The 24,243-nt window shown below is 41.6% G+C and overlaps 1 protein-coding gene and 1 pseudogene across 2 annotated transcripts in view; both read right to left on the reverse strand.

Moving 5' to 3' along the window:
• SLC2A3 (solute carrier family 2 member 3) overlaps window positions 1–24,243 on the reverse strand; it is a 77,644-nt gene that overhangs the window by 15,974 nt on the left and 37,427 nt on the right. The window lies entirely within an intron of this gene.
• On the reverse strand, window positions 16,932–17,340 carry LOC132597997 (large ribosomal subunit protein eL28 pseudogene; annotated as a pseudogene).

Raw genomic sequence — 24,243 nt, forward strand, 5'->3', positions numbered from 1 at the left:
AAAAAAAAAGAGTTGTCACTTTTAATATTATATTTAATTTAACTTAATATACCCCAAATATTCTCATTTCAACACATATTTAATATAAAAATTATTAGTAAGATATTTTATTCTTTTTTTTTGGTATTAGATCTTCAAAATCCAATCTTCATTTTACACTTACAGCACATCTTAATTGAGACTAAATTTTCAAGGATCAAGGAGAAATGTAGTCCTATTAATTAGGCTGTGTTTAACAAAAACATTTTACACAACTTAAAACTTTTTTTTACACTGCTTCAATTTTTTTTTTAATTGAAGTATAGTTGATTTACAATATTATGTTAGTTTCAGGTGTACAACATAGTGATTCAATATTTTTATAGCTTATACTCCATTTAAAGGTATTATAAAATATTGGCTATGTTCCCTGTGCTGTACAATACATCCTTGTCGCTTATTTATTTTATACACAGTAGTTTGTGCCTCTCAATCCCCAACCCCTGTTTTGCCCCTCCTTCCCTCTCCCCACTGGTAACCACTAGTTGATCTCAATATCTGTGTGTCTGTTTCTGTTTTACTATATTCATTTCTTTGTTTTATTTTGTAGATTCCACATATAAATGATAACATACAGTATTTGTCTTTGTCTACACTGCTTCAATTTTTAAATACAAACTTTTTTTCTTTAATGTTTCTTTTTTTATCAAGGTATAATTGATACACAACATTATATTGGTTTCAGGTGTGCAACATGATTCAATGTTTGTAAACACTGTGAAGTGATTACTTAATAAGTCTAGTTAACATCTGTCATCATACACAATTACAGAATTTTTTTCTCTTGTGATGAGAATTTTAAAAATTTTAAAGTTAGCAACTTTCAAGTATACAATACAGTATTATTAACTGTAGTCGTCAATGCTGTACATCACTATAACTTATTTATTTTATAACTGGGAGTTTGTGCCTTTTGACTCCCTTCTATTTTGCCTCCCCCAGCCCTTTGCCTGTGGCAACCACAAATAAACTGTTCTCTGTACCTATGGGTTTTTTTTTTTAGATTTTACATATAAGTGAGATCATATAGTATTTGTCTTTCTCTGCCTGACTTACTTCACTTAGCATGATCCCCTCTAGGTCCATTCATGTTGCTGTAAATGGCAAGATTTCATCCTTTTTTACGGCTGAGTAATATTCCATGGACATTTAGGTTGTTTCCCTATCTTGGCTATTGTAGATACTGCTGCAATGAACGTGGGGGAGCATATATCTTTTCTAGTTAGTGTGTTCATTTTCTTTGGATAAATACTCAGAAGTAGAACCACTGGATCATATGGTAGTTCTATTTTTAATTTTTTTTTTAAGAATTTGGGGATTAAAAAAATATATATTTATTTGGCTGCGCCAGGTCTTAATTGCAGCATGTGGGATCTTCCTTGCAGCAGGCGGGCTCTTTTAGTTGTGAAATGTGGGATCTAGTTCCCCCACCAGGGATCGAACCTGGGCCCCCTGCATTGGGAGCGTGGAGTCTGTACTCTTAACCACTGGACCACCAGGGAAGTCCCTATTTTTAATTTTTTGAGGAACCTTCATACCATTTTCCATAGTGGCTGCACCAATTTACATTCCTACCAACAGTGTAGGAGAGTTTCCTTTTCTCCAGATCCTCACTAACACTAATTATTTCTTCTCTTTTTGATGACAGCCACCTTAACAGATGTGAGGTGATATCTCACTGTGGTTTTGATTTGCATTCCCTTAATCATCACTTAATGATTAGTGATGTTGAGCAACTCTTCATGTAGTTTTTTGCCATCTGTTTGCCTTCTTTACAAAAATGTCTATTCAGATCCTCTGTCCGCTTTTTAATTGGAAGGATTTTTTTTTCTTTTGCTATTAAGTTGTATGAGTTCTACATTTTTTTTTTTTTTTTTTTTTTGCGGTACGCGGGCCTCTCACTGTTGTGGCCTCTGCCGTTGCGGAGCACAGGCTCCAGACGCGCAGGCTCAGTGGCCATGGCTCACGGGCCCAGCCGCTCCGCGGTATGTGGGATCTTCCCGGACCGGGGCACGAATCCGTGTCCCCTGCGTCGGCAGGCGGACTCTCAACCACTGCGCCACCAGGGAAGCGCCTACATATGTTTTGAATATTAACCCCTTATCAGATACATGATTTGCAAATATTTTCTCCCATTCAGTAGGTTGCCTTTTCATTTGTTGATGATTTCCTTTGCTGTGCAGAAACTTTTTAGTTTGATGTAGTCTAAATACAAACTTAAATGAATTTAAATGGGACAAAATTAACAATTTTCCTCAGCTGCACTCACCACATTTCAAGTGCTCAGTACCCAACCTATCATTCCAGTATTGTCTAGAACATAGACTATACACCCAAGAAGTATATCTCCTTTTACCTAAGCCAAACGGAACTATTTGTCAGTTTTCAAACAGTTTCAAACATTTCCTGCCTCACAGTTTTTACTTTGCTATTGTCTCTGACTTAAAAATCCTTTTCACTCCTACTTGTAAAAATCGTTTTCATCCTTCAAGGGTCAATTAAAATGCGAGATCGTCACAGCCAAAGGAAAGCCATTTGAAGATTATACATGTTATGGTACTCCATTCTATCTTGAATTTTAGATATCTAGGTTGGAACTCCATGGGAGCAGGATCTGGTTTGGGTTTTCTGGTCTGGTCCAGAATAGAATAGGGTTCCAATACATGTTAGTTGAATCAATGAATGGTTGTATGTTGATTTTAATTTTTTTTAAAGAAGATTAATTAATTTTGCAGCATGCGGGACCTTTGTTGCGGCATGCGGGATCTTTTAGCTGTGGGTGTGGACTTCTTCCCCGACCAGGGATCAAACCCGGGCCCCCTGCATTGGGAGTGCGGAGTCTCACCCACTGGACCACCAGGGAAGTCCCGTTGTATGCTGAAGTTGTAGAAATATGTGGAAATTGCCAGGTGATGGAAAAACTGATGAAGTCCTTTCAGAGAGATGTAGGATCAAGGCAATGGAACAACAGTAAGAACAGGTTCAAATTTGACTGAAGCACTGCTTCCTCTAGAACCTTTACTGATTCCTCAGTCTGCTCCTGCATATTTTAATTGTCTTCCTTGTCTGTCTCCCTCATTCACATTTCCCTTAAGAGTAGGGATTTTGGACTTCCCTGGTGGTGCAGTGGTTAAGAATCCGCCTGCCAATGCAGGGGAAACAGGTTCGAGCCCTGGTCTGGGAAGATCCCACACGCCACGGAGCAACTAAACCTGTGAGCCACAACTACTGAGCCCGCACACCACAATGAAGAGTAGCCCCCACGCGCCGCAACTAGAGAAAGTCTGCGCGTAGCAACGAAGACCCAATGCAGCCAAAAATAAATAAATTTAAAAATTAAAAATAAATAAATAAAGTAGGACTCCTGTTTAAAAAAAAAAAGAGTAGGAATTTTTTTTCTTTTCTCCAGTCTCGGCTCCACATAAGGCTGGACATGTGAATAAACAACTGGATGAACGAATGAACAAATTAAAACTTATCGATACGAGTTCCTATTTGCTTGAGGAAGAGCATAGTCATGTTTCCTGACCACACAAACAGGACAAGGCTGGCAGTGAAAGTAAACTCGGTGAGTACATGAACCCATAACCAATTATGTGGGGCTCTTTACACGCCTGAGAGCGATCATTGAATATATAATATAGCCCTGCTGCAAGACTAACCCACAGACTATTGTGCTCATAACTGACCTGCTAAAATCATTCCACATGGTATGATGAAAATCAGTCCACATGGGACAAAATATTGACATCAGGATTGCTTTGGAAAATCTGGGGAATCTGGTCATTATGTTGATTTTAGAGTTCTCACCAACAGTCTGTAATTTTTTAAAAAATAAATATATCTATTCTTTAATTTTTGGCTGTGTTGGGTCTTTGTTGCTGTGCACGGGCTTTCTCTGGTTATGGTGAGCGGGGGCTACTCTTCGTTGTAGTGTGCGGGCTTCTCATTGCAGTAGCTTCTGTTGTTGTGGAGTACGGGCTCTAGGCACGCAGGCTTCAGTAGTTGTGGCACGCAGGATCAGTAGTTGTGGCTCGTGAGCTCTAGAGCACAGGCTCAGTAGTTGTGGCACACCACAACTACTTAGTTGCTCTGAGGCATGTGGGATCTTCCCGGACCAGGGCTTGAACCCGTCCCCTGCATTGGCAGGTGGATTCTTAACCACTGCGCCACGAGGGAAGCCTCTGTAATTTTTTAAACTTTTAAAGTTTGTAAGTGCTTAGCACATAAAAAGATTTGATGTTTGTTGTATTGATTACGGAGCACAGAGAGACACAATACTCTTTTTTTTTTTTTAAATAATAAGTTTCAATAGGACTTTAAACCTGCCAGCCACAGGCCCTTTCATTTTATCGTAGCCACTTTTGTCACTCAGATGCATTAAAACATTGTCTATAGTTTTAACAGCTGATGTCTTAATGTTGACCAAAATTCTTTTTGAATTTCATTTAAAGAAATTTTTGTTGGGACTTCCCTGGTGGGGCAGTGGTTAAGAATCTGCCTGCTAATGCAGGGGACACGGGTTCGAGCCTTGGTCCGGGAAGATCCCACATGCCATGGAACAACTAAGCCCGTGCACCACAACTACTGAGCCTGTGCTCTAGAGCCTGCAAGCCACAGCTACTGAGCCCTCGTGCCACAACTACTGAAGCCCGCGTGCCTAGAGCCCGTGCTCCGCAACAAGAGAAGCCACCACAATGAGAAGCCCGCGCACTGCAACGAAGAGTAGCCCCCGCTAACCGCAACTAGAGAAAGCCGGCACGCAGCAACAAAGACCCAATGCGGCCAAAAATAAAATAAATAAATAAATTTAAAAAAAAAAAAAGAAATTTTTGTTTTTGCCTAGTATCACTAGTCTCCAATGCCAGGATCCGTTGTGGGCTGTGACTCACGAGGAGGGTAGCACTGGTGCACTGCAGCCAGCTCCTGAGAGCCAGTTGTGCACACTGCTTCCCAGCTCTGTGTTCAGTGAAATCACGCAGGTAGCTAGACATCTATCACAGTGTGGGTATTTACACCATGGAAATTGGCAAATGCTACAAATCAGATATTTCTTCTTTTTCCTTCTTTCTTTTTTTTAAGCCCAGAATCCTAACCACTAGGCCACTAGGGAACTACCTTTTTTTTCTTTCCTTCTTTCCTTTTTTTTTTTTTTTTTTTTTTTGCGGTACGCAGGCCTCTCACTGTTGTGGCCTCTCCCGTTGCGGAGCACAGGCTCTGGACGCGCAGGCTCAGCGGCCTAGCCGCTCCACGGCATGCGGTATCTTCCCGGACCAGGGCACGAACCCGTGTCCCCTGCATCGGCAGGCAGACTGTCAACCACTGCGCCACCAGGGAAGCCCCCATTTTTTTTTTTTTTTTAAAGCACTGATTTAACAGTGACTCCACTGAAAGTAAATAAGGCTTCTTAGAGAAATAGCTGATTCCATACCTGAGGCTAAGAGATAGATAAGGCTGGAACATCTTACTGTGTCAGGAAGCACAGAAGTTTTCAAAGATCAATGTAGCCATGTCAGAAGGACACAGGAGCCAATTTAAAAGGGACTCCTACTGGCCAAAGCTACGATAATTTGGGCATCAAAAAGAGAATACTGTCTGAGGTTAACATATTGTAAAGCTAAAAAATCCATAATGATACCAAAAAAAAAAAAAGGTAACATCATGTAGTCTAAAATGAAAGTGAATAGAACGTATTTCCGCTAAACCTTATTATTCAATCATATTTTTTTAAATAAAGAAATAAATTTATTTATTTTTGGCTGCATTGCTTCTTTGTTGCTGCGCGGGCTTTCTCTAGCTGCTGCAAGCGGGGCTACTCTTCATTGCGGTGAGTGGGCTTCTCATTGAGGTGGCTTCTCTTGTTGTGGAGCACGGGCTCTAGAGTGCAGGCTCAGTAGTTGTGGCACATGGGCTTCAGTAGTTGTGGCTCGCAGGCTCTAGAGCACAGGCTCAGTAGTTGAAGCCCGGCACTGTTGTTTCTTGACTGCTCCTCCCTTGTCTCTGCATCTCTTCCCTTTCCTGATTAACAAGTGTTTGAACCTGACCTCTAGTACTCAGGGAAAGTCAAGAAACGGGGGACACAGAAAGGCTTTCATGCTCAGGGGCCCCATAGGGTCCTGCTCAGTTTCAGTCCCACAGATTAAAGGCTCAGTCTCACAAGACTGTCTCCACGTCAGCTGCCAATTGAAAGTCTGAGTTGTTACTTGTGCTTCCGAATGACTGGCTGTAAATTGGAGGTTCCTATCACCCGTTTCCTGGGTTCAATCAATGTGCCATACTGGCTCACAGAATTCAGAGAATGTTTACTTACATTTACCAGTTAATTACACAGGATATTATGAAGTATTCAGATGAAGAGTGTCACCTGCAAATTGGCACTCGCCATCTACCTCTACAAGGATCAAATTATGAGCTGCTGCAGGTGCTGACATTTAACAGCCCCCTGAAAGGAGTTCAGGGTGGAGAGCAGAAATGAGGCACTCTGTGCTCTGGGAAGAAAACTGGCAGAACAGGTCTTCAGATAGTTAGATATTTTCAGGAGCCGATTTTATGAGCCCAATTCTTGCATCTCCTCATACCTAGAAAAGCACTAAAATCCTTCATGGTGACGTCTGCTCCTCGTGACTAGCAGAAACCTTCTGCCAAAAAATACGTGCTGGATTGCATGTACTTACACTTCACCAAAATCACATATATACTGACCTTCCCCCTCACCTCTTTGGAGCAGTTTCTCAGAGCTATCTGAAATGCTGTCTCCCGGGCTATAGTCCTCATTTTGCCCCAAATCAAACTTAACTCACAACTCTCACCTTGTGCATTTTTTTTTCTGTCAACAAGAGGTACATAGATAGGGCAAGGTCTGGAAAGATCCTAAGAGCAGAAACCTCTGTCTGCATGGAACTGGGAGGCACCACACTCTCCAAATATGGAAATGATCATCAACCTGGAAACTCATCAAATCTCTTTGTTCCAGAGTTTTGTTTTGCTTTTTTTTTTTTTTTTGGCTGCATTGGGTCTCCGTTGCTGCACCCGGGCTTTCTCTAGTTGCGGCGAGCGGGGTCTGCTCTTTGTTGTGGTGCACGGGCTTCTCATTGCAGTGGCTTCTCTTGTTGCGGAGCAGGGGCTCTAGGTGCACGGGCTTCAGTAGTTGCAGCTTGTGGGCTCTAGAGCGCAGACTCAGTAGTTGCGGCATGCGGGCTCAGTAGTTGTGGCGCACGGGCTTAGTTGCTCTGCAGCATGCAGGATCTTCCCAGACCAGGGCTCGAACCCGTGTCCCCTGCATTGGCAGGTAGGTTCTTAACCACTGCGCCACCGGGGAAATCCCTGTTCCAGAGTTTTTGTACAGTTTAACCTGTATCTCCTCCTTGCCCCAACCTAGAGGTCAGTGGGTAGTGCTAAAAGTGTTAACCCTCTAATCGTTTGGTCTGTCTGGTGACCAGCCCCATCTTTAGGCTATCCGGGGGCCGCACCCTGAATCACTTCACTGGCATAAATTTAGGTGTGTCCCAACGGGCTCCTTATGAATAACAGACATTCCTACCAGTCAGGAAATTCCAAGGGTTTTAGGAGATTTTATGCCAGTCTTGGAGACAGAGACCAAGTATATTTCTTATTAAATCACCCAGCCTTAGAAAACAAATACAAATGGTTATTTAAAAATTTATAAGTAGTTAGGTATAGTTGAAACATAAAGGTATATGTGGGAGAATAGCAGAAAAAAGACTGACTCTTAGGCAAGGGAATATATGTGGTTTCTAAGAGCAAAGACTTCAGAGCCAGAGTGCCTAGTTATAAATCTGGTCGATATCACTTACCAGCTACGTGTCAGCCTAAGCAAGTTATTTTCTCATTTAATAAAATGGGTTCTTTGTGTCTATCAGACTCGTTAGTAGTTAATGCATGTTAACTGGTAGGGTAGTCGTTTTCCTTAAGCGGCTCAGTTTAACACAGTGTTTAATAAATGTGTATTAAATAAATTGTATAGTATAGATGAAAAGAATCTGAAATCTTTCTAAAAATTAGTAATGTTAAAACTTCAATTCTGACAGCCACAGGTCCCTTTTTATTTTATAGTAGCCGTAACTTCAAGGCCTTGAACTTTTTGAGATTCTAAGAAAGATAACTTTAAAGACTCCTGGCCCTGCTAGAATTTTTCATATTCTCAGGGATGTACACTTTCTAAGAATACTTAAAATTACATCCACTTAAATTTAGGGTATTACCTTTGCCTTTGACTTGAGGCTATATTTCGAAAATCATTCTACCAACATTCTCCTTGAGTCAGAAAATGCCTTCTAACTGGTACATTTATGTTTAGTTGTTTTTGTATTGTTCATGAATAAAATATATGAGTAAATATGATTGAATAGGGACTTCCCTGGTGGCGCAGTGGTTAGAATCTGCCTGCCAGTGCAGGGGACACGGGTTCGAGCCCTGGTCCGGGAAGATCCCACATGCCGCAGAGCAACTAAGCCGGTGTGCCACAACTACTGAGCCTGCGCTCTAGAGCCCATGAGCCACAACTACTGAGCGTGCGTGCTGCAACTACTGAAGCCCGTGCACCGCAACGAAGGGTATCCCCCACTCGCCGCAACTAGAGAAAGCCCGTGCACAGCGACAAAGACCCAATGCAGCCAAAAAAATAAATCAATACAATAAATAAATTAAAAAAAAAATAAAGAAACAACAGTGTTGCCTTGGGACAGGATCCTGGCTCCGCCTCAAGGGGTACACGTAACAATATCTTTGAGCTCTTCTGAAAACCCCAACAAATGGAAGATGTTAACTACTTGACGAAGTAGTCTTCATTCCAGAGAGGAGGTCACAGTTTTATATCCTCGAGAACCACAGGTCATCAGGAGACAATCTGAGGCCAGATTAAGGGATGCAGGCCCTGCACACACCCTGATCCTTTATCAGCAACTCCACCCTTGAAGCATTGCTATAAAACTCCTCACCAAATCCCCCTAGGCTGGGACACACAGTTTTTGAGGCACGAGCCCACTGTGGCCCCCTTTGCCTGGCAAAGCAGCAAAGCTACTCTTTTCTACTTCACCCAAAAGTCTGTCTCCGAGATTCCATTTGGCACTGGTGCACAAGAGGCCAAGCTTTCGGCACCAGGATCTGATGCTAGGATCAGGTAGACAGTGCGGGACACTGTCTACAAACAAGTAGACAGTGCGGGACAGTTAAATTGGTAGGGTAACCAGTTTGTGTCAGCTGAGAATTGGAGAATTGCTTGGTGGTGTGGAAAAACACACATCAGAGGTAGCCATAACATTACACCAGACTGGGTGGCTCAAACAACAGAAATGTATTTTCTTGCAGTTCTGGAGGCTGGAAGTTCAAGATCAAGGTGTTGACAGGTTTGGCTTCTCCAGAGGCCTCTCTCCTTGACTTGGAGATGCCAGCCTCTTGCTGTGTCCTCATACAGCCTTTTTCCCTGTGTGCATGCATCCTTGGTTAACTCTTTTTGAGGGTCTAAATTTCCTCTTATGAGGACATCAGTCAAACTGGATTGGGGCTCACCCTGAGACTCTCATTTTAACTCCATAACCTCTTTAAAGGCTGTTTCTCCTAATACAATCATATTCTGAGGTACTGGGAGTTAAGACTTCAACATGAATTTTGGAGAGACAATCGAGTTCATTATATCATGCTTCGATTGGAGACTCATTCTTTTGTGCTCTTCTATCTTGAATATCCTTGCCAACTGGCTAACTCCTGGTCAAGATCTAAGTAGATATAATTTCCTTTGTGCTATAACCTATCTCAAAAATACCTATGTGTATCCTTAGGACTGCTGAATATCTAAACAAGCGATAACCTAATTAGCAAATTACATAACATGATTATAGAAAAGATAAAGGTAGTGATTCATAGAAGTCTCAAAAGAAGGTCCCTTAGATAAGAAAATTATTTTAGGGATGTAGGTGGGTGGGACTTCATAAAATGGATTTTAGGTGATCCAAGTTCCTTTATTTCCCGAGAATCATTTCTTAAAATATTCAAAGATCACAACTATACTAGCATCCTTGAAGCTTTTTAAATGATAAAGCATAAAGTCAATATAAAAAATGTAAAATCAGTTTTTTGTCTGTTTAGATGACACCATCCATCTCTGAATCTGTCTAATCAGTCAACCAGCTCTCTCTGTTTGACATTAAAACACAAACAAACAAACAAAAACTCTAGTAATAGTCTAGGCTAGTCTGCTTTATTGGTAAGCACCTACTGTTGAGGATTTGTTACTCTTACTCGTTTATGTTACAGCCTATACTCCTAATCTAAATAGGTGTCTTGAAATGTATGCTTTTGGTCAATATTTTATGTCTTAGAACATCTCTGTTTATATGTCTAGGTCTGTTGTTAATGTTAAACTGGGTATAGTAATCCCCCTTATCTGTGGGAGATATGTTCCAAGATATCTAGTGAATGCTTAAAACTGTGAATAGTACCAATCCCTCTGTATACTGTGCTCTTTCATATACATACATATGAGTATACAGTGTGCATACGATAGACAAAGGCCTGATTCACTCCCTGGGTGGGACGGAGGTGGACAGCACAAGATTTCATCATGCTACTCAGAACAGCACACAATTTTAAACTTACAAACTGTTTATTTTTGGAATTTTCTATTTAATACCTTCAGGCTGCAGTTGACCGTGGGTAACTGAAACCTCAGAAAGCAAATAAAGCAAAAAACAGCAAATAAAGCAAAAAAGCAAATAAAGCTAAGTGTATTTAGCATATACAAGTCTATTACCATACCATACCAGATTATTGTGTGTATTACTTAATATATTCTGAATATTTGAAAAAGTGATGAATAAATGTTTTTGAGAGAGTTGAATAAATAAATGGTAATTTCTAGAGAGTAATTTCTCAGGATTTGACTAGGACTGAGCATAGTTTTAATTGTATTTATAGCCTGACTGTCTCTAAAAAGGATATGTTAACAAACAAAAGAAGAGTGGCCTGTATAGCTGATTCACTTTGCTGTACAGCAGAAACAAACACATTATAAAGCAACTACACTCCAATAAAAATTAGTAAAAAAAAGAATAGTGGTCCTGTATTTCTTAAACACAAAATACTCATTTGATGATGGAAACAGGTGGTTAAAGTTTGATATTACTCACCACTAAGATGATTAATTCCCTCCAGACTCATTCTATAAGTCCAGCATTACCCTACCAAAACTAGATAAGGACATTACAAGAAAAGACAGCTACAAACCAGTATTTCTCATGAACATAGATACTAAAATCCTTAAAAAAAATTACCAGAATTTCATAAAACAATGAATAGAAATAATCATACATCATGACCACCTGGGATTTATCCCAGGTATGCAAAGCTGCTCAGTATTTGAAAATCAATGTACTCCATCACATGAACAGGCTAAAAAAGAAAAATCACGTGATCATATCAATAGATACAGAAAAAGTACTTGACAAAATCCAAAGCCTATCATGATAAAAACTCTAAGTGAAGTAGGAACAGAGGAGAACTTTCTTAACTTGATAAAGAACATCTACAAAAAAAACCAAATCAAAACAAAAAAACCATGTAGCTAACAACATACTTAAATGGTTGAGAAACTCAAAGCTTTCCCACTAAGATCAGGAACAAGGTAAGGTTGTCTCCCCTCACAACTACTATTCAACATTGTTCTAGAAGTACTAGCTAATGTAATAAGACAAGAAAAGGAAATAAAATGTATATAGATTGAGAAGGATGAAATAAAACTGCCTTTGCTTGAACGTGACATGATCGTCCATGCAGAAAATCCAAAAGAATTCACAAAAAAATTTCTATAACTAATAGACAATTATTGCAAGGTTGCAAGATACAAGGTTAATATACAAAAGCCAATCACATTCTTATATACGAGAGATAAAAAAGTGGAATTTGAAATTTAAAAAGCAATATCATTTATATTAGCATCCATAAAAGTAAATAACTAGATAAAAATCTCACAAAATATGTACCAGACCTATATGAGGAAAACTACAAAACTCTGATGAATGAAATCATAGAACTAAATAAATGGAGAGGTAGTATACGTTCATGGATAGGAAGAATCAATATTACCAAGATGTCTGTTCTTATCAACTTGATCTATAGATTCAGTGCAATCCCAATCAATATCCCAGCAAGTTAATTTCTGGATATTGAAAAAGTGATTCTAAAGTTTATATGGGGCTTCCCTGGTGGTGCAGTGGTTAAGAATCCGCCTGCCAAACGCGCAGGCGACACGGGTTTGAGCCCTGGTCCGGGAAGATTCCACGTGCCATGGAGCAACTAAGCCTGTGCACCACAATTACTGAGCCTGCCCTCTAGAGCCAGCAAGCCACAACTACTGAGCCTGCATGCCACACCTACTGAAGCCTGTGCACCTAGAGCCCATGCTCCACAACAAGAGAAGCCACTGCAATGTGAAGCCCACACACTGCAGCAAAGAGTAGCCACTCGCAACTAGAGAAAGCCCGTGTGCAGCAACAAAGACCCAATGCAACCAAAAATAAATAAAAAGAAAAAAAATCCTAAAGTTTATATGAAGAGGCAAAAGACCCAGAATAGACAACACAGTACTGAAAAAGAAGAAAAAAGTTGGAGGACTGACACTACCTACCCAACTTCAAGACTTACTGTAAAGCTTCAATAATCAAGACATTGTGGTACTGGTGAAGGAATAGACAAATAGATCAATGGAACAGAACAGAGAGCCCAGAAATAGAACCACATGAATATATAGAGTCAAATGATTTTTGACAAAGAAACAAAGGCAACAAAATGGAGCAGAGACAGTCTCCTCAACAAATGGTGCTAGAACAGCAGGACATACACACACACACAAATTAATCTAGACACAGACCTTACCTTTCACAAAAATTAACTCAAAATGGATCATAGGTCTAAATATAAAACAGAAAACTATAAAACTCTTAGAAGATAGCAGAGAAGAAAATCCAGATGACCTTGGATATAGAGATACCTTTTTAGGTACAGAACCAAAGGCACAATCCATGAAAGCAATAATTGATAAGTTGGGCTTTATTAAATTAAAAATTTCTGCTTTCCAAAAACACTGTCAAGAGAACGAGAAGATAAGCCACAGATTGAGAGAAAATATTTGCAAAAGACACATCTAATAAAGGACCATTATCCAAAATATACAAAGAACTCTTAAAACTCAACAAGAACACAACTAAATGTTCTTTAATCATAAAAAAACCCTCAACGATAATAAAACAAACAACCTGATTAAAAAATATGCCAGGGCTTCCCCGGTGGCGCAGTGGTTAAGAATCCACTTGCCAATGCAGGGGACATGGGTTCGAGCCCTGGTCCAGGAAGATCCCACATGCCGTGGAGCAACTAAGCCCGTGTGCCACAACTACTAAGCCTGCGGATCTAGAGCCCGAGTGCCACAACTACTGAGTACATGCACCAAAACTACTGAAGCCTGCGTGCCTAGAGCCCATGCTGTGCAACAAGAGAAGCCACCACAATGAGAAGCCCGCACACCGCAACAAAGAGTAGACCCCGCTCGCCGCAACTAGACAAAGCCCGCACACAGCAACGGAGACCCAACGCAGCCAAAAATAAATTAATTAAATAAATTAATTAAAAAAATAGGCCGAAGACCTTAACAGACACCCCACCAAAGAAGATATGTTGATGGCAAATAAGCATTTGAAAAGATGCTGCACTCATATGTCATAAGGGAAATGCAAATTAAAACAATGATGAGATACCACTACACACCGATTAGAATGGTCATTGAAACACTGACAATACCAATTGCTGGCAAGGATGCGGTGCAATAGGAACTCTCATTCATTGCTGGTGGGAATGCAAAATGGTGCAGCCACTTTGGAAGACAGTTTGGTAGTTTCTTACAAAACTAAACATACTCTTACCATATAATCCAGCAATCTCACTCCTTGGTATGTACCCAAAGAAGTTGAAACTTATGTCCACACAAAAACTTGCACACAGATGTTTATAGCAGCTTTACTCATAATTGCCAAAACTTGGAGGCAACCAAGGTATCCTCCAATAGGTGAATGTATAAACAAACTGTGGTACATCCAGACAATGGAATGTTATTCAGCACTAGAAGGAAATGAGCTATCAAACCAGGAAAAGACATGAAGGATCTAAGGATCCTTCCCTAATGCATCCCTAATGCATGTTAATAAAATAAAGACGCTAATCTGAAAAGGCTACATACTGTATAATTCCAACTCTATGACTTTCTGCAAAATGCAAAACCATGGAGACAGTAAAAAGATCACTGATTGCCGGTGGTTGAGAGTGGGTGATGAGAGGAGGGATGAATAGTTGCAGCACAGAGGTTTTTAAGGGCAGTGGAAATATTCTATATGATACTGTAATGATGGATATACATGTCATTACCATTTGCCCAAATCCATAGAACGTACAAGACCAAGAATGAACCCTAATGTGAAGTCTGGATCTTGGGTGATTGTGATGTGGCAATGTACACTCATCAATTGTAACAAGTGTACCACTCTGGTGGGAGATGTTTTTAATGGGGGAGGCTATGCATTTGTGGGGGAAGAGGGTGTATGGAAAAAAAATCTCTGTACCTTCCTTTTAATTTTGCTTTAAACCTCAAACTGCTCTAAAAAAAAAAAACCTTAAAAAAAAATTACCAATTCCCTATACAAGCAATTTTCTCCAATCTTGAAAGCAGAAGCTGTGCTCATTTCATTTCGTATCTCTTCCTCCAACACCATTTCCATCACCCTCTCAATACTTGGCACAGTTCATTATTTAGAGTATTTTGGAGGAATTAAATAATTTCACTTTGGAGGAAGACAGTTCTGTATGGAAGAGAATGTACTGATTGGACATAAACTCTTATTGGTAAACCACAATGGCAACTAAAAGTTTATAATCTGTCTCTTGTCAATTTCACCAACACAACTCACCTTTTAAGCCCTACCTAATCAGTTAACTAGGCTTGCTCCTTGTCAATTTTTAAATGAAATTCAATTATTAATTTCTATTGAACAATTAATTCATAAGAATGTCTTATGAAAACAACAATGAACTTTGCTGTTTAATACCATACCCCAAAGTTCTTTGAACATATGCCCTTATTTAGTACTGTCTCTTCAGAAACTTCATTTCATGCTTTTAAGTCTGTCGTCAATGCGAAGCAATTTTTTTTGGATCAAGTACTTTTTTTTTTTTCTTTTGACCACACCCCATGGCTTGCGGGATCCTAGTTTCCCAACCAGAGATTTAACCTGGGCCCACAGCAGTGAAAGCGCGGAGTCCTAACCACTGAACCACCAGGAAACTCCTTGGATCAAGTACTTTTGAATACTTGCAGAAATTAAATTGATTCTACCACACCATAGCATCATGTTTATTATACTTATTGCTAATAATCAATAATAAGTCAGAATATGCTCTAAACAATATCTAGGAAGATAAATAGGTCATTATAGTTGACAAAGGCAGAGCTGAAGAAAAAGGAAGAACCAGGTTACTAAGAGGGGGAAGTGAGTGTCTATGTCACAATTCAAACCAAGGAAAAAAAAACAACAACCCACTACCTTATACAACAACTGCCCACAATTCAGCCCCAAACTCTCTCCAGTGCCAACAGACACCCCACCAAAGATATTAAATGGAAAGTTCCAGGAATAACTCATAAGTTTAAAACTGCATGCTGCTTTGAGTAGCATGATGAAACCTTGTGTCATCCCGCTCCGTCCCACCTGGGGAGTGACATGCTAGACTAATTCTGAAAGTAAGCAGCACAGAGAAAAACCTCTGGGTTTATATAGAGAGACCCTCTCCAGTGTTTTCATAACTGGGCTTCTTCCAGGATTAGAGCCAAAAGAGACTCTCTCTCCTTGCTGAGCATCTTAGTGCTCCCCTGAAATGATCACCCACCACTGAAGCAGAAGCTCCTCTCTGACACCTCCCCTTACTGTGCTGCCTTCGGCAGGAACACAAATATCCTCCTCACTCACTGTTTACCTTTTTTTTTTTTTTTTTGCGGTACGCGGGCCTCTCACTGTTGTGGCGTCTCCCATTGCGGAGCACAGGCTCCGGACATGCAGGCTCAGCGGCCATGGCTCACGGGCCCAGCCGCTCCATGGCATGTGGGATCTTCCCAGACCGGGGCACGAACCCGTGTCCCCTGCATCGGCAGGTGGACCCTCAACCACTGTGCCACCAGGGAAGCCCTGTTTACCCTTTTTTAACACCCAGCAGAGACTTGGCACTATTAAGCTACCTATTTCCTCTTATTATCAACACTAGGACGAATAGGTAAGGTGAGAGAATAATTACAGTGTAGTGTAGTTGACTGGGCAGAGGATTAGAAGTCAAAAGAGTGAAATCTGAGTCCCACCTCTGGAACATGAAGCATTTAGACATTTGAACTGGTCATTTAACTTCTCTATATCTCAATTTCAGTATTTAACTGGAGGTCATAATATCCAGCTCAAAGAATTTTTGGGATAAAGAAATCAGATAATGCAAGTGGAAAGAAACCTGATAAACTCTAAAGCCCTAGCAAACAGTCATTTAGTCAGTCATTTATGCATTTTTCATCAACTGTTTATTGAATACCTACTGCATGCTAGCTACAGTTCTAGGCACAAGCTATATGAACGTCGCTAAGACAATGTCCCTCTCCACATAGGGCTTAAAATTTAATGCAGAAGGCCTGTGAGAGGTTAATTTTATGAGCCAGCCTGGCTGGGCCACCATACCTAGATATTTGGTCAAGCATTATTCTGGATGTTTCTGTGAGGGTGTTTTGTTGTTGTTGTTTTGTTTTGTTTTTCCCCCCGGCTGACAGGTTTATTGCTGTGGGGAAGGGGACAGATGGCTCAGGAGCTCTTGGTGGGATGGGTCCGCTTCCTCGGCACCATCACAGGCTTCTGGCTGCGCAGGACGTTGCTGGCTCTGCAGAGGGCGGCCGTGCGCAAATCCGGGCGCTACTTGTTTCGGATTATGTGCCAGATGCTGGTGAGGGTGGCCCGGGCCTTCTGTTGATGCTGGTCCGCACGTAGGAGGCGGCCAGCTTTCGTGGGCTGGATCTCTGCTTCGTGACCGCCACGACCCCTTTGCCGGCCGCCGCCGGCTCCACGCCCACAGTCTTGCGGTGAATGAGCTCATTGTAGCGGAAGGAGTTGCGGCCCTTCAGGTTATTGGGCTCGGTTGGCACATCTGCCTCTTCCTCTTGATCAAGAAGCTGGAGCAGTTCTGCACGACCATCCGTTGCAGATGCGCGGACATGGCGGCACCTCCTCTCGTTGCGACGGCCGGAGATGGAAAGAGGGGGGTGTTTGGGGATGAGATTTACATTGAAGTGATGGATTTCGAGTACAGCTGGTTGTCTTCCATAATGTGGGTAGGCCTTGTCTAATCAGTTGAAGACCTAACAAGAACAAAGGAGGGACACCTTCCTCCCCATCCCAACCCGGTCCCCCGCAAGAAGAATTCTACCAGCAGACTGTTTTGGACTTCAGCTGCAACGCCGGCTTTCCTGAGGCTCTAGCTTGATGGCCTTTGTACTTGAACTGCAGCAATGGCTCTTCCTCGGTCTCCAGCCTGCCAGCCCACCCTGCAGATTTTGGACTTGCCAACTTCTATAATCACATGAATAAATCCCTCAAAAAAAATCTTTTTCTACCTACAAGTGTCCCCTGCTTTTCGAAAGTACACTTTATGCCACTTCGCTTTCATGAAAGATACACAAACATTAGTACCTGTTTTCAGTAACCAAAAGAAATCGGAAGAGGATTTGCACTTTCAGGGAAAAAGGTGAAAAGTGAAAACAGCATTAAGTAAGCATTTGTTTTGCAAGAGCCATTATAGAGGCAGCAGCCAGCCCCAGCTTTGAGAGCAGCGCTGCAAGTTCCTTCCCCAGGATTTACACTCAGCATTGCAGCGTCAAGCTGCCATAGTTTTGAACTACGATTCTGAGCATCTCTGCTTTATCTTGATTTACTCTGTGCACCCGTTAGCAAGATGTGTCCTAAGGTAATTGCCTCTTTGTTTTATGCCATTTCAGCTTAAGAAAGGTTTCATACGAAGGCTGTACTTCCGGATAACTGGGATAAAACCTGTATTTGCACATTCTGTTGGTTCTGTTTCTTTGCAGAACCCTGACTAATACAGATTTGGGTACCAAGAAGTGGGGTGCTGCTATAACAAATACCTAAAAATGTGGGTAGAGGCTGGAGGAGTTTTGAGACACACGCTAGAAAAAGCCTAGATCACCAGGAAGAAATGGTTGGTAGGAATATGAATGATAAGGTGATTCTGGTGAAGTCTCAGATGGAAATGAGGAACATGTTATTGAAAGTTTGGGGAAAGTTGATCCTTGTTATCAAGTACCAAAGAACTTGGTGGAATTGTGTTTTGTGGAAAGTAAACTTTGTGATAAAATAGGATATTTAGCTGAGGAGATTTCTAAGCAAACTGTTAAAGGTATGATTTCCCCTTGCTGCTTATAGTAATGTGAGAGGAGAGAAATAAATTGAAGGAGGAATTGTTAGGCAAAAAGGAACCAGAAATTGAGGATTTGGAAAATTCTCAGCCTATCCATATGGCAAAAAACAAGAAAGCTTGCTCCGGAGAGGACACCGTGGGTATAGCTGGAAAATCATTTGATAAAGGGATTAGGAGTGAAATTCCTGGGTTTAATCAGCCATCTCAGCGGAATCTAGCAATAGAGCTGGTGTTACACCAGCAGAAACACTGCCAGACTAGACTAAAAGGTGAAGAGATAAGACAAATTGAAGGAAGGCTATCAGACCTCTGAGATTCCACAGGATAGGGCAATCGATCTATCAACATGTGTTATCCTTTAAGGGAAGAGTGACCCTGATTCATGATGGTATCATGGGAATGATATCAGAGAGCTGCCACTCCCACCACAGACCCAGAGCACACAGGCCATTAGGGCAAGGCTCTCTCCTCCTCAGTTTCAGTGGGTTCAGGCCAGTGGCCAGGGTGGAGGGAGCAACAGGGCCACCTCAGTGGGCCTGGAGGTCAGAGCACTGAGCCAATGAGAATTATTTTTGAGACTTAAAATTTAATGGAATATTGATTTCATGGATATGACAACAAAAGCACAGGCAACAAAACCAAAAATAAACAAATGGGACCACATCAAACTTAAAACTTTTGCTCATCAAAGGACACAATAACAGAGTGAAAAGGCAACATATGGAATGGGAGAAAATATTTGCAAATCATATATCTGATAAGGGTTAATATCCAGATTATATAAAGAACTCATCAACAAAATAATCAAATAAACTGATTAGAAAATGGGCCAAGGACACGAACAGGCATTTCTTCAAAGATGATATAAAAATGGCCAACAAGCATATGAAAAGATGTTAAACATCATTAATCATCAGAGGAATGCAAATTAAAACCACAATGAGATATCTCTCTTCAAAAAAAGAGAAAAAAAAAAAAAAAAAGAAAAGCTACCATCAAAAAAAAAGAAAAGGAAAGCTACCATCAAGAAAAAGAAAGAAGGGGCTTCCCTGGTGGCGCAGTGGTTGAGAGTCCGCCTGCCGATGCAGGGGACACGGGTTCGTGCCCCGGTCCCGGAGGATCCCACATGCCGCGGAGCGGCCGGGCCCGTGAGCCATGGCCGCTGGGCCTGTGCGTCCAGAGCCTGTACTCCGCAACGGAAGAGGCCACGACGGTGAGAGGCTCGCATACCATACCACAAAAAAAAAAAAAAAAAAAAAAGAAAGAAAGAAAACCAGAAAATAACAAGTGTTGGTGAGGATGTGGAAAAATTGGAACTATTGTGCACCATTGGTGGAATTATAAAATAGTGCAACTGCTATGGAAAACAGTACGTCAGTTCCTCAAAAAATTAAAAACTTCTAGGTACTGAAATTATTGAAAGCAAGGGCTCATAGAGGTATCTGCACACCCATGTTCACAGCAGCACTATTCACAATAGCCAAAGGTGAAGCAACCCAAGTGTCCATCAGTGGTTGCATGGATAAATGAACTGTGGTGTATACACACAATGCAATAGTATTCAGTCTTAAAAAAGAAGGAAATCTTGTCACCTGTTAGTTTCAGGTGCAGAGTTTCAGTTTTGCAAGATGAAAAAGTTCTGGAGATCTGTTTCACAACAATATGAATATACTTAACATTACTGAACTGTACAATTAAAAGTGGTTAGGATGGTGAATTTTATGTTATGTGTTTGTTACCACAATAAGAAACAGAAGGGAAAAAAATCTAATGGAATTTACCTTGCCAAGTTTTGGATTTGTTTGGGCCTCTTCACCCCTTCCTTCTTTCCGACTTCTCGCATTTTGGAAAGGGACTGTCTATCCTATGTCTGTCCTACCACCGCATTTTGGAAGGACATAACGTGTCTGCTTTCAGAGGTTCACAGCTGGAGAGGAATTTTGCCTCAGGTTGAATCATACCTCGAGTCTCACTCACACCTGATTTGGATGACATTCAGGTGAGACTGTAGTTGGAATGGATACTGGAATGGGTTAAACTTTTGGGGGCTGTTAGGGTGGAGGTAATTGTACTTTACATGTGAGAAGGACATGAATTTAGGGGGGCCAGAGGGTGGGGTGTTACAGACCGAACTGTGTCCTCCTAAAATTCACATGTTGAACCCCTAACCTCCAGTACCTTAGAATGTGACTGTCTTTGGAGACAGGGCCTTTGAGGAAGTGATCAAGTTTAAGCGAAGTCATAAGAATGTGATGTAATCCAATGTGACTAGTGTTTTTATAAGAAGAGAAAGAGACACCAGGGGTGTGCACACAAAGGACAGGCCTTTTAAGGACACAGCAAGGAGGCAGCCACCTGCACGGAGACAGGTCTCAGGAGAAAACAGCCCTGATCTTGGTCTTCCAGCCTCTAGACCTATGAGAACATAAATTTCTGCTATTTAAGCCACCCAGGGACTTCCTGGAGGTCAAGTGGTTAAGACTCCACACTCCCAAAGCAGGGGGCACAGGTTCAATCCCTGGTCGGGGAACCAAGATTCCCGCATGCTGCTGTGCGGAGTGGCCAAAAAAAAAAAAGCCACCCAGTCTGTGGTAATTTGTTATGGTAGCCCTAGCAGACTACTACAACAGACAACAAACAAACAAACAAATACATAATGTCAAGTAATGGTAAGGGAGCACTTGGAAGAATATATGAGCAAGGTACGGTAATAAAGAGCTGGGGAGGAGGGTTATTTAAGGCAGGGTGCTGAGGGTAGATCTCAGCAGAGATGACGTTTGAACAGAAACCTGAATGACGTGAGGGAGCAATTCTTGGGAGCGTTTGTGAGAAGACTGTTCCAAACGGAAGGCATTCCAAACACAAAGACACCAAGCGAAGGATGTGCTCTTGGCCTGGTGCCAAAAGACTGAGGTGCAGGAGTGCGGTGAACCGGGGGCAGAGAGGATGGAAAGACTGTTGGAGAGAGAAGTAGGAGTCTGATCACGCAGGGGCATGGTAAGTGATGGCTTGGATCCTGGATTGTACTTTAAATGCGAAAGGAAGCCAGGAAGCTGCAAAGCCATTTTAGGTTTGGGGGTGAAGGAGTAACCTTAGTCGATTTATGTTTTTAAAAAGGTATTTGCTGTTGAATGGAGAAGATGAGAGAGGACAGCAAGAGTGGAAACAGAGACCAACTAGGGGGCCACCGGTCCAGGTGAGAAATGATGAGGGCTTGGACGACGGTGGTAGTAGTGGCAGTAGTGAGTCGTTGTATTTGAAATATATTTTCAAGATACAACCAACAGGAGTAACTAACTGGATGTTGGGCATGAGGAAAAAAAAAAGGAGTCAAGAATGATCCTAAGGGTTTTGGCCTGGGTAACTGGAGTTGCCATTTACTTCAGTCAGGAGAACAGAGAGAGGAGGGGTCAAATCAAGAGTTTTGTTTTAGACATGTGAAGTCTGAGATATTGTTAGGATACTCACTAATAATAGTGCACTAATAATAGAACACTCTCCTTGTTTTCCCCGGATTCTGGCAATATACAGGTACAAAAGATATGGTTCCTGCCTTTACGGTCTCATGGAAGGGGGTGGAGAGTGTCATATAAACCAATTTTTTTTAATTAATAGGTTTTATTTGGGGGGAGCAGTTTCATGTTTACAGAAAAATTGCTTAGAAAGTACCCATATACTTCCTCACCTACCGTATTATTAACATCTTGCATTAGTATGTACATTTGTTACAATTGATGAACATTAATTGACATAGCTTAGTCACCCGAAGTCCATAGTTTACGTTAGGGTTCACTCTTGGTCTTGAACATTTTACAAATTTGGACCAGTCACCCATCATTACAGTATCATATGGAATAGTTCCACTGCCCTAAAAAAACTCCAGCTGTTCATCCCTCCCCCCCACCCATCCCCCACCTCCAATTCTCGGCAACTAGAGATCATTTTACTCTCTACACAGTTTCGCCTTTTGCAGAACGTCATATAGTTGGAATCATACAGCATGTCGCCTTTTCAGACTGGCTACTTTCACTTACTAATGTGCATTTTAGGGTCCTCTATGCCTTTTCATGGCTTGATAGCTCATTTCTTTTTAGTGCTGAATAATATTCCATTGTCCGGGTATACCATATTTTATCTCTTCACCCACTGAAGGACATCTCGGTTGCTTCCAAGTTTGGGCAGCTATGAGTAAAGCTGTTACAAATACTCACGTGCAGGTTTTTGTGTAGATGCAGCTTTTCAACTCATTTGGATAAATACCAAGGAATGTGATTGCTGGATTGTAAGCAAGTATTTTAAATGTCAATTTCTATACAAGGGCCAACAGGGAACACAGACTATTGCTTGCAGGATGCAAAGAGCCTTCTTTGAGGTCCTTAAGTTTACTCTAGCAATGCTCTAAAACTATAAATGTCCTTCCTTCTCTGTATTACTATTAGTCTGACACTATCACCAGGATACCCCTGCCCGGCTCATTTACAGGAAGGCAGCCACTGAATAGCGATAACTGAAGGGCTCATGCTGACTCACATCCACCTTTTCAAAAAACCGTAAGCAAGTGCCAATCTATTGATGACGGAGGAAGCAAAGCCACTTTTCAGTACGTTTCATAATTAAATGTCTATGTTCTTTAAGCAGTGGTCTTCCCTAACTTTGGTGAGCCCCAACTCCGCCGAAAAAAATCCATCAAGTTCTATACGAAGAAAAAAGCTACTGAAGCTCTAGGGTGGTGTTTATTCATATGGGGTTCTAAGATGGACCAGGCAGGTATACAGACCCCCTAAAAGTAAATGCAGATATTGTATTTCAGTGTACTTTTCTGAGGGGTAGGGGGACCATAATAAGCTCTTATCACAGTCCCCAAAAAAGTGCAAGATCAGAAAACAGCCAAAGGAGCTGCCAAACCTTGGGTGTGTACGAAGGGGGAGGAGAAGAATCTGACCTCCCCTGGGTCATCAGATGAACAATAGTGTGGAGACCTCCGGCATTGTCTGCTTTCTCAGTGGTTCACCGCCCACTCTTAGAGAAGGTCTGGGCTCTAATTCCCTCCTAGCAGGGGGGAGGGCAAGAGTCCAATGCCCTCCTGGAGTGCAGGAATAATGCTCCCTATTACTGAGGTACCTTAGCAAGAAGTAAAACCAATCCTCAGAACAGGGCGTAGTCTGAACAGCTAAAAATCTTCACCTTCACGCATACACTTGGTCCTGGTAATATTTTAGCATTGCCTTTAGCAACTCAAAGAGGAAGAGCTGTGAAACAATAAAGGCAAAGGTCTCTCGAGCTAAACTTTGAATCGTGAGATCTCCTCATTAAAACTGTCCACACTATATGCAGACGACAGATTTTGTCCAGTGCCAAGCAGGTGCCACACAGGGTTCTGGCCACTGTCCTTGTAATCATTCTATGTCTCCCACATATGCTTCCTTTACAAGCGCCATGTGGTCTTTCTGTGTAGTGAAAAATCGGCTTCCCTAATTTACACAGCTTTCTTACCAATAATTGAGGCCATTCGGACTTCTTGTTTTCAGCCTCAAATTGAATCAGGCAGTCACAGAAACATTTGGATGAGGCGGGCCCAGAAACCCAAGAATCTCTTCTGGTCTGTGTCTACCCAGTAGGTTAGCCCCGCCTGCCCGCGTTTTTTTAGGAGGCTGCTACGTAAGAGAGTGCAGACGTGCTTCATAG

This window comes from Globicephala melas, chromosome 10 (genome assembly GCF_963455315.2).
Source record: "Globicephala melas chromosome 10, mGloMel1.2, whole genome shotgun sequence".
Taxonomy (NCBI): domain Eukaryota; kingdom Metazoa; phylum Chordata; class Mammalia; order Artiodactyla; family Delphinidae; genus Globicephala; species Globicephala melas.